We start from the raw sequence: 10,258 nt of genomic DNA, 5'->3' as shown, positions 1-10,258 counted from the left end.
TTGTCACTGACTACTCCTTTTGCCCAGAATCAGCAAAAACGGAAGATGACGGCCCCATCTGCACTATACGTTTAAAGCGGGATCTTCCCGTCTCATTTCTGTCCCTGAGACAGCCAGGTTGAAAGAGGTGTGCAGCACAAGATGTGGTTTTACTGTCCAGACCAGCAAAACACCAGCTGGCTGGCAACCACTACATCCTTCATGAATTTAAAAAGCATTGGCGCTTTCTCTGGGCGAGAACCTAGCAACCCCGCCTAGTGGTTAGGGCAGCCCTGCATAGCCAAATGAGCTGGGAATGGAGCGAGAGCTGCTTCTGGTTGCTTTAAGCAGCCCCTTGGTAACTCGGTCGAGCCGCGTTGACTCTTTCACCCCTGTGCACCTGCTCCTCCTGTGCCAATATTTGTGTACCTTTCCACCCCACTCCACCCCGCTTTTACACTCTTCCTATTATGTTAAATGACTTCCCCAATAAAAGAGCCTTCGTTCCTCCAGCAACCTTGTGACTCAATATCACTAGTTATCTGTGTTCTTCACCGTTTTACAGCTTGTTCCTTATAGGATTAATAATGCCTCTCGAGCAAACAGGAAAGGGGGGAGGGAGGTTTATAAGCGCACCAATGTGCCCGGGACAACGTTGTCCTGGCTTTCTTGCCCACGATGCATCTGGTGCCAGCTTCAGGAAGTGGTTTGAGCAGAAACAGGGTTGTCAGCCATTTCGTTTTTTATTGGTTCAGTGTCTCCAGAAAAAAAGCCAGTAAACATCAGAACAACACAACAAAGCTTTTTCTTTACTTTTAATGCCGTACAGTCCAGGCGCCACTTATGACGCATCTAAATTCTTCTCTAGCTCCAGAGCGTGTCCTGCATTACAGAGGACAGTTCTCTGTTTGAATGGTCTTCCATCAGGCTGCAAGAGAGGAGTGGCTGCAAGGCTGCAAGAGAAGAGGGGTGCAGGGTTGCACCATCAGTGCAGCTGAAAGTTCAGCCTTGAATTTGTCCACCCCAGCTGGTCATTAGATGAACTTGCATAACTAAGAACTTGCTTCTCTCCTTCTCCTTCCCAGTCCATTTTCCTTTTGTGTTTCATGTCTTCTTAGATTGTAAGCCTGAACCCAGGGACTGTTTATATTTTCATTTTATAGTAAGTTGCTCAGGGGGCCTTTTTTGGTTGAAGAGAAGGACAGAAAAAATAAAATGAATACATACCTTTATTGAAAGCATCTTCTGATTGAAGGGCTGTTCTTTCAAAGACCAGTTGTGGGAAGGTGACTACCTAGGGTATAGCAGCTTTTAAAGGGCCAAAGAAGCCAATATGGATTAGGTGTTCCATTACCTAGTTTAAGTTTGTCTCTTGGAAATTCTTCCATATGCCTTTCTGAAATTATCTGTTGGGTGAAGACTGCATGCTCAGTTGCTCCACCTAGAGGCCTGATGCAGCAATGCTTCATTACCAAGCTTGGCACAGTAATATCCCTGGGATCGGACAGGTATATTTGGTGTTGGGTAAATTTTCGCCCTTTTATGTAGAATTCCATGCCGTCTTGCCTGATTAATCTGGAGCCATCTAGCCTATCTCTGTGCTTCTTGCCCACATGGTAGACTAGTTAATTGGGTTGGCTTGGGGGGCCAGGCAGAATTGAGTCTGGGTACCCACTTTTGGATGTAACCCATTCACCCCCATAAAAGATTTTCTGCTGCTGGCAGAAAGGGAGGAATTCAGAGGGGAGGGGTTATTGGGGGGAGTTGTTGTTGTTACCTGTGGGATATCTCATTCGGTAGAGCATGAGATTCTTAATCTCAGGGTCTGATCCTCTTTTAATGCCATTCAAGAGTTAACTGTCCATACAGTTGTACCTTGGCTCTCGAACGCCTTGCAAGTCAAACGTTTTGGCTCCAGAACACCGCAAACCCGGAAGTGATTGTTCCAGTTTGCAAATGTTCTTTGGAAGCCGAACGTCCGGCACAGCTTCCGTGCCTTCCGATTGTGTGCAGGAAGCTCCTGCAGCCAATCAGAAGCCACGCCTTGGTTGTTGAACGTTTTTGGAAGTCGAATGAACTTCTGGAACGGATTCCGTTCGACAACCAAGGTACGACTGTAACGCTGAAGAGCAGCATGTGATGCACAACACTCTAACCAACAGAGCTATTGTGAAAGGTCCTCCTTGCCAATAAATGAATAACAAATTACATCTGTAAGACGGGAGCATATATTGCAAGAATGCAGAGCCCGTGGTCTTCCATCTGTTGGACTGCAAACCCCCCCCCCATCCCCAACCTTGCTGGTTTGGGGTGATGGGATTTGGAATCCAGCAACATCTTGAGCTCCACCATTACCTCTTCCCTGGTTTATAGATGACATGGTCTGTTGTTCTCCTTCGACCTCATCCAAGGAGACTGATTTCCCTTATTGCAGAAATCAATTTTTTATAAACTTCAGTATGCATAAAATTACCTTGCTGACAAAGGTCCATATAGTTAAAGCTGTGGTTTTCCCAGTAGTGATGTATAGAAGTGAGAGCTGGACCATAAAGAAGGCTGATCGCTGAAGAATTGATGCTTTTGAATTATGGTCTGGATAATAAAAGTTGAAGAACAAATCCTGGAAGACCCCAATGAAATAAAAAAGAACTTCCTTAAATTCTATGAGAACCTATACAAAAGAGAAGAAGAAGATTTAACGGGCATCGCAAAATACCTAGAAGAAAATAGTCCTAAAAATATATCAGAAGAGGAAAGAACCGCCTTAAATAAACCCATAAAAATAGAGGAGATCCGAGAGGCAATCAAAAGGATGAAACTGGGGAAAGCCCCAGGCCCAGATGGGTTATCTGCCAAGTATTACAAGGTCCTAGAGGAATACATAACACCAGTACTATGTGATGTAATCAACGAGATACTAAGAGGAGGAAAAATGCCAGCATCCTGGAAAGAAGCCTATATCACGTTGATTCCGAAACCAGATTCAGACAAACTTAACATCAAGAATTACAGACCGATTTCATTATTGAATAACGACTACAAGATCTTCGCAGATATAATGGCACACAGACTTAAAAAGTGTTTAACTAATCTCATTCATATTGACCAGGCCGGTTTCCTTCCCAACAGACAAATAAAAGATAACATTAGACATACAATAGACATTATTGAATATTTAGAATGTCATAATGAAATTCCCGCTGCTTTAATGTTCGTCGATGCCGAGAAGGCTTTCGACAATGTCTCTTGGGGTTTTCTGATAAAGTGCCTGGAAAGATCAGGGATAGATGGCACATTCCTGGAAGGAGTTAGAGCAATCTACACACAACAAAGAGCTAGATTAATTATTAACAATACCCTGACAGAACAGTTTGAAATAGCAAAAGGCACTCGACAGGGGTGCCCTTTGTCACCGCTGTTGTTTATCACAGTTTTAGAGATAATCACAAACAAGATAAGAAAAACCCCAGAGATCCGTGGCATAAAAATAGGAGTGAAAGAATATAAACTGAAAACATATGCAGACGATCTTATGCTGTCATTGGAAGAACCAAAAGAGAGCGTCGGCAAAGTGTTAAAGCTATTAGAGGAATTTGGAAAATTATCCGGATTTAAATTAAACAGAGCAAAAACCAAAATAATGACCAAAAATATGGAAGAAGAAACCAAAAACGATCTTGAAAGTCAAACTGGAATTAAAATAACTAAAAAAGTTAAATACCTTGGAATCTGGTTAACTATGAAAAATATAAATCTGATTGAAAATAACTACAAGAAAACATGGAAAGAAATAATGAAGGACTTGGATACATGGAATAGAATAAATCTCTCGTGGTTGGGGAGAATGGCGGCGATTAAAATGAGCTTACTACCTAAATTACTCTTCCTATTCCAGAATATACCGATAATTAGAGGAACCTCAATATTCAAAGAATGGCAGAGATTACTTTCTAAATTCATTTGGCAGGGAAAGAGACCAAGAATTAGATTTAAATTGCTGACAGACCAAAGAGATAGGGGTGGTCTTGCGGTTCCAAATTTGAGGTTATATTACGAAGCAGCATGTCTTTGTTGGGTAAAAGACTGGATTGTCATCAAAAACAAAAATTTGTTAGATCTAGAGGGGTTTAATCTAAGATTCGGTTGGCATGCCTATTTATGGCGAGATAAAGGAAGGGTTCATAAAGGTTTTTCTAATCACATTCTCAGAGGGTCACTGCTGGAAGTGTGGGAAAGGAATAAAAAATTGCTGGAGCAGAAAACGCCCTGGTGGTTATCACCAATAGACATTTTAACAATTAAAAAATTAAACATCGAGGGGGAAAGATGGACATATGAAGATTTACTAACCAAAACAGAATCCGGGTGGAGGATTAGACCTTATGAAGAAATAAAAAGCAAGCTGACTGGCTGGATTCAATACCATCAAATTAATTCAATGTGGAGGGAAGATAATAAGATCGGAATAAATGACAAGAAATCTAGATTTCAGATTGAAATAATAGAAAGTAAAACAAAATTATTATCAAAAATGTACAACCAGTTGCTTGAGTGGGACACCAAGGACGAGGAAGTAAAGGAAGTGATGGTGAAGTGGGCGGTAGACCTAGGGTACAACATAGAGTTTGACAAATGGAAGGCATTGTGGTGTAAAGATATGAATTTCTCAGCATGCACGACACTAAAGGAAAACATGTATAAGATGATGTACAGGTGGTACATAACGCCAGTAAAACTACATAAAATGTATAGAACGGGCGATAAACTGTGTTGGAAATGTAAGAGCAAGGAGGGCGATTTCATCCATACGTGGTGGACGTGCGAGATTCTCAAAAAATTTTGGGAATCCATCTATAATGAATTAAAAAAAATTCTTAAATATACGTTTGTTAAAAAACCCGAAGCCTTCTTGCTGGGGATAATTGGTAAGGATATCAAAGAAGAAGATAGAACCTTTTTTCAATATGCAACGGTGGCCGCCAGAACCCTCATAGCACAGTACTGGAAAACACCAAAAATCCCAACACTAAAGGAGTGGCAACTTAAACTATCCGATTATTTGGAGTTGGCTAAATTGACACAGAAAATAAGAAATCAAAGAAGTGCAAAATTTAACAATGAATGGAATAAATTTAGGATATATGTGGAAATAGAGACAAGGGGAAAATCAAAATGTTGATCAGAAATACATATGTACTTACAGAAATCACAGTAGGCATGAGATAACACTTACTACGTAAAAAGTTTTATTAAGGAATAGACACAGCAGATAGATAAACAAGGCAATATTTTCCGAAATCGAGATAAAGGGAAGTCGATCAATGTTATTTAAAGTTGTATGTATTTTGTGTTTTTCTCTTTTTTTCTTTTTCTTTTCTTTTTTTTCTTCTCTTTTTCTGTTTTTTCTTTTTCATTTTGTCTTTTGTACGTTTGTGAAATATATTTATGTCAAAATTTAATAAATAAACAAATAATTATGGTACATGTAATGGTAAAAAAAAAAAAATGAATTATGGTCTGGAGGAGACTCTTGAAAGTCCCATGGACTGCAAAAAGATCAAACCTATCCATTCTGAAGGAAATCAGCCCCGAGTGCTCACTGGAAGGACAGATCGTGAAGCTGAGGCTCTAATACTTTGGCCACCTCATGAGAAGAGAAGACTCCCTGGAAAAGACCCTGATGTTGGGAAAGATTGAGGGCACAAGGAGAAGGGACGACAGAGGACGAGATGGTTGGACAGTGTTCTCGAAGCCACAAACATGAGTCTGACCAAACTGCAGGAGGCAGTGGAAGACAGGAGTGCCTGGCGTGCTCTGGTCCATGGGGTCACGAAGAGTCGGACACGACTAAATGACTAAACAACAACAATGCATAAAATTGCAGTACCATGAAACAAAAAGCTCCTTTTTGTGTGAAATTCTCAGTTTGATGACTGGTTCTTCCCATGGAAAGACAAAGGCCCCAGGAAGTACCTAGACCCTTAGGATGGACTCCCAAGCACATGAGGGACAGGGTGGATGGGAGAGGCACACTGTCTCTAGATGTGACATGCCGGTGCCCTCTTGTGTTTGTGATGTACATCGCAGTCTAGGGACCCAAATAATTACCGCCCAGTCAGTCTGACATCAATACCAGGGAAGATTCTGGAGCAGATCATTAAGCAAACAGTCTGTGAGCACCTAGAAAGGAATACTGTGATCACCAATAGTCAGCATGGATTTCTGAAAAATAAGTCATGCCAGACTAACCTGATCTCGTTTTTTGACAGAATTACAAGCCTGGTAGATGAAGGGAATGCAGTGGATGTAGCCTACCTTGATTTCAGCAAGGCATTTGACAAGGTGCCCCATGATATTCTTGTAAAGAAGCTGGTAAAATGCGGTCTTGACTATGCTACCACTCAGTGGATTTGTAACTGGCTGACTGACCGAACCCAAAGGGTGCTCATCAATGGTTCCTCTTCATTCTGGAGAAGAGTGACTAGTGGGGTGCCACAGGGTTCTGTCTTGGGCCCGGTCTTATTCAACATCTTTATCAACGACTTGGATGATGGACTCAAGGGCATCCTGATCAAATTTGCAGATGACACCAAACTGGGAGGGGTGGCTAACACCCCAAAGGACAGGATCACACTTCAAAATGACCTTGACAGATTAGAGAACTGGGCCAAAACAAACAAGATTAATTTTAACAGGGAGAAATGTAAAGTATTGCACTTGGGCAAAAAAAATGAGAGGCACAAATACAAGATGGGTGACACCTGGCTTGAGAGCAGTACATGTGAAAAGGATCTAGGAGTCTTGGTTGACCACAAACTTGACATGAGCCAACAGTGTGACGCGGCAGCTAAAAAAGCCAATGCAATTCTGGGCTGCATCAATAGGAGTATAGCATCTAGATCAAGGGAAGTAATAGTGCCACTGTATTCTGCTCTGGTCAGACCTCACCTGGAGTACTGTGTCCAGTTCTGGGCACCACAGTTCAAGAAGGACACTGACAAACTGGAACGTGTCCAGAGGAGGGCAACCAAAATGGTCAAAGGCCTGGAAACGATGCCTTATGAGGAACGGCTAAGGGAGCTGGGCATGTTTAGCCTGGAGAAGAGGAGGTTAAGGGGTGATATGATAGCCATGTTCAAATATATAAAAGGATGTCACATAGAGGAGGGAGAAAGGTTGTTTTCTGCTGCTCCAGAGAAGCGGACACGGAGCAATGGATCCAAACTACAAGAAAGAAGATTCCACCTAAACATTAGGAAGAACTTCCTGACAGTAAGAGCTGTTCGACAGTGGAATTTGCTGCCAAGGAGTGTGGTGGAGTCTCCTTCTTTGGAGGTCTTTAAGCAGAGGCTTGACAACCATATGTCAGGAGTGCTCTGATGGTGTTTCCTGCTTGGCAGGGGGTTGGACTCGATGGCCCTTGTGGTCTCTTCCAACTCTGTGATTCTATGATTCTATGATTCTATGACCAGCAAATTCTCCAGGCCTATAGATTTTATGCTCAAAGAACAGGGTTCAATGGTGACCTTTAGTGCAGGAGGGAGAATTTTTAGTATGTGTTGCTTCTCCTGTCGTGGCACTTTCATAGTGGGAGAGAGAAGATAGCCCTGCTTCCAAATAATCATGTTATGTAATTATTCAAAGCTGTTTTGCAACAGCAAGAATGCTGCCATCTGTTGGTTTCTGCTCTCTTCACTGTGCAGCGAAAGTGCTTGTCACAAGACAGGTGTTTACATTTGACAGTCTGTACTGTTGGAGTTTCCCACGGGAAAGGGAGACTGGATGTGACGTACACTGGTTTCCTGTTTTTCACTGTTCTTTGCAGTTCAGTGTGTGCTTTAGAGGAGAGAGGATGCTTTTCTCTGCTCCGGCAGAGGCAAGATGTTTTTTCTGTAACATACCAGCTTTGAAGTGTAAATAAAGCAATATACAGTATGTAGCACGTACTCCTCATCATTCCGCTGTGCACGGGACTACTGCTTATCAACAACATTTGGTTCCGGGCCCAGAAAAACGCAGTCATCTTAAGAATGGGCTCCAGAAGTCGAATCGGAGTGCCGGCAAAGGATCGGAATGCAGGGGGACAGATCGGAACGGAATCTGCTCTGCGCGTCAAGATGATTGATGAGGTATGTGCTACTGCTCCGGGCAGCCTGCCAGCTTCTAATTAATGGCTTTATGGCTGGACTTTGAACTTTTAAGGCAGTTTTGCCGGGCTGGGGAAATCGAAAGTAACTTTTAAAAGTGCTCTTGGAATAAGCAGAGTGGCACAGGCTCACAGAGGCTGTTTTGAACTTGCCTTTGGAATGAAGCAGCACAGACACAGCTTGTATAAAGTAGCCTGATTTAAAGCAGCAGAGATGACGCAGAAGGCTAATGCCAGAGTCATGATGGCTAGCTGCAGAAGGCTGGATCAGGCAAGTGGGGAATTTGATACCACTGATCAGCCAAATGCTCAACTCACAGTAGCCTGTGATACTGCCATGATTCAGAATGAAGCAGATCGGCGGGGTGTTAGCTGCATGGGCAATGGGGAGACTTCACAGTCGTCATCCCATAGTGCAGTGGAACCACCAGATGGCGCCAAAGCTTTGAAGGCAGTGAAATGCTACTCGTGTGGACGTCTAGGCCATATGAAGAGGGAATGCAAATATCCCAGGGCCAAGACAGAGCAGCGCAGTGGAAGCTCATCGCGTGGAAGAGGCCAGAGCAAAGGCAAAGGTCCAGTGTCCAGGACAACGCAGCACAAGGCAATGGTCTCACGCTTCACTCCAAAAGATGCAGAGGTCCAGAAGACGTCTAGATCTTTCTTCGTTGTTGATTCAGCGGCAACGCACCACATGTGCAACGATAAGCGACTGTTCGTGTCTTTTACACCGCAGGAAGGTGCGATTCACCAGGCAGATGACCACACAATCCCCAGTAAAGGCTACGGAACTGTTGTTCTTCACAGTTTGGACTTATCGATACAGAATGTGCTTTATGTGCCGGATGCCAAACATAATCTGCTCAGCGTTGGACAGCTGAATGAGCGGAATATTGACGTTTCCTTTAAGAACAAAAGGTGCATCATCACAAAGAAAAATGATTATGTATTGTATGCTGAATATGTTGATCGTTTGTATGTTTTGTATTATGATGATATTGTGCAGGATGACACTTGTTGCATTGCAGGTTCTAACAAAAGTTTGCATGCAGAATGTATTCATGATTTTCACAGAAAACTTGGTCATTTGCATTTTGAGGCAGTATCTAAGATGCCTGCCTTGGTTGAAGGTATGACTATTAAACCCTGCAGGTACCACATGAAGTGCAAGGCATGCGCAGCAAACAAGGTAAAAATGGCTGCGAAAGGTAAGGTGTCTAGTAGGCAAGCTACAGAACCATACCAAATTGTTCATGCTGATTTGGTTGGACCACTAGCGCCCTCTTTGGGTGGAAACAGGTACTTCATGGTTCTCATTGATGCATTTTCCAGGTATATTTATGTGTACAATCTCAAGCAGAAATCAGAGGCTTTTCCTAGGTTCAAGGAATTCTGTGCTTGGTTGGAAAATGTGCATGGTAAGAAGGTAAAGACTCTTTTCAGTGATCGCGGGGGAGAATTCACTTCTCAGCAGTTTGAAGCTTTTCTGACTGAGAAAGGAATTCAACACGATTTGTCTAGTCCTCGCTCGCCATGGCAGAATGGACTTGCGGAACGAGCAAATCAGACATTGCTTCAAGGGTTAAAAACCTTGCTGCATGATGCCAATCTTCCAGAGAGTTATTGGGCCGAAGCTCTCTCATGTTTCACTTACAGTTATAATCGCAGGTTATCTTCAGCGATTGGTTGTACCCCGTATGAGAAGATGTTTGGCAAGAAGCCATACATCAAACACATGAAAATTTTTGGTTCTGACATGTGGGTTCACTCACCACAAAACTCCAAGTTAGACAAGCGTGGATTGCATGGTATCTTTCTAGGTTATCAGAAAGGTTCTTACAGAATAATGATGACTGACTCAAAGGCAATTAAGCTCACAAGAAGTGTTGAGTACAATGCCAAGTGGGGGGAGAATGTGGGAATTTTCCAATGCTATCCTGATGACAGTGATGAGACTGAGGATAGTCAAAAGCAACCGCAACAACCCACACCCACTGATGAAGGTTCTGATTCTGAGTCTGAAACTGAATCGGGTGATTCAGAGGATTTCGAGAGTGCGAAAGCCTCTATGCGACCCTCTGAAAGCTCTGATCAAGAATTGGAGGAACCATTGTTCACAATAGGTCACTTTTC

The sequence above is a fragment of the Podarcis erhardii genome (assembly GCF_964252035.2).
Source record: "Podarcis erhardii genome assembly, chromosome: 7".
Lineage (NCBI taxonomy): Eukaryota > Metazoa > Chordata > Lepidosauria > Squamata > Lacertidae > Podarcis > Podarcis erhardii.
This window is presented reverse-complemented; position numbering follows the sequence as displayed.